We start from the raw sequence: 1634 nt of genomic DNA on the forward strand, positions 1-1634 counted from the left end.
TGGCAGATGTGTCTAACTAGGGATAGCTATGTCTTTTATCAATTTCCTTCTACTAACTGTCAGATAAATAGAATTTCTGTGACTTGCACTTTCTTTCCATTCTCTCCTGTGAATAGAGATGAGAAAATTGGAAATGGATAAAGGGAATGAGAACTTCCTTTAAATAAAAATATGAATGCATGCTGAACAATCTTCCAGAATCTTATTTAAGAAGGGAGAGGTTTTTTTTTTTCCTTCTTCTTCTTCTTAGTGTCATTCTCTCTTTTCTCATCTTGTCCCTAAATGGCCCACACTGAAAAAACTCCGGCTAGCAGTTGCTCAACTGGAATGAGGACAAGTTGTTTTCAGTGGCCCCCTTCCAAATGCTTGTGCTGTAAGTTCTGTCATGACTAGCCTCTGGAGACATATCTGAACTAAATTTCAGATCCTTCCCTCAGCATGCCACTTACTTTTCTCTTTCAGTCCTCTGAAAAACATTACAAATCCAGCAGGAGCCAGAAACTGATAACAGTAACCTAAAGGCAGATGCATCCTATTACTTTTGCACATCTAGAAATGTCCAATCCATCTCAGATGTTGCAGTGGCCAAGGAATCAAATCCCCTTTCAAGTTTAAGGAATGGTAATGAATGAGATAGGACAGAGCACTGATGATGAGCCACAGATAAACCCTGTGTGGAAGGCGTCATCACCTAGGAAAAGGCAATAGAGACAAGGGGCGGATTGCTTGGAGGGAAGAGTTGGATTCTCAAATGAGCTTACAGCCAGATAGGAAAATGAAAAGTGCACAAGCTACATTAAGTTGCAGGTTGGAAACTTTCCAGTCCTGTGCACAATCGTCTTTTTATGGGCTGAAAGGATATGATCAAACAGATATGCTAAACGTAAGCAACCAGTTCTTATGTTTGTTAGAGTGGTTCTTCTTCAGCATGTTATCTTGAGCTTTACGAGCAAAGGTGGAATATACATGCAATGCAAAGAAAAAGCTTCAGCTTTCATGCCATTTTGGAACAATATTCACAAGCAGCTGTCAAGGGATGGGTGAGATACATTTTAAAGTTGAAAGAGACAGTTACTATTAATTACACCTCCTACAGCTTTGCCATCAGCTGCTGAAAATTTTTCTTAGCTAACCTGAGATTTTGATTCAGTCTCCTTCATGTATACCTTCAGGTACTGGATCTAATGAGGGTTTTTTATNTAATAATCTTTCCAGATACCCGCATTGCCTGACAAAATTTCTTTTACATTAAGAATGTTTTTGTAGGCATGTATAAACAAACTACTAAACTGGAAACAGACGTTAAAGCAGGGATTCTATGCTGGTGTTGCCTGTATCCCAGGCTCTAATAATAATAAGAGCAAGCTGTTTTCTCACTGTTAGAAACAAGGGATCTTCCCAGCATAAGGTTATTGGCATTAACAGACCTCTCACTTTGTCTCATTGTTATGTGCCTTCCAGTTTCGATCATGCATTTGCTTTGCCATTAATTTTGCATTATATAGAAAGAGAAAAGTTTCTGTGCTGGTCTGGATTCTATTAAAAGGTGGAATTTCCCAGTACACCATACCTCTCTCCCTCATGGTTGGAACCAGCAGACTACAGAGCCAGAGCACGCTTTGAGCACACACAAA

The sequence above is a fragment of the Protobothrops mucrosquamatus genome, unplaced genomic scaffold, assembly GCF_001527695.2.
Source record: "Protobothrops mucrosquamatus isolate PMUCROS unplaced genomic scaffold, P.Mucros_1.0 scaffold2321, whole genome shotgun sequence".
NCBI classification, from domain to species: domain Eukaryota; kingdom Metazoa; phylum Chordata; class Lepidosauria; order Squamata; family Viperidae; genus Protobothrops; species Protobothrops mucrosquamatus.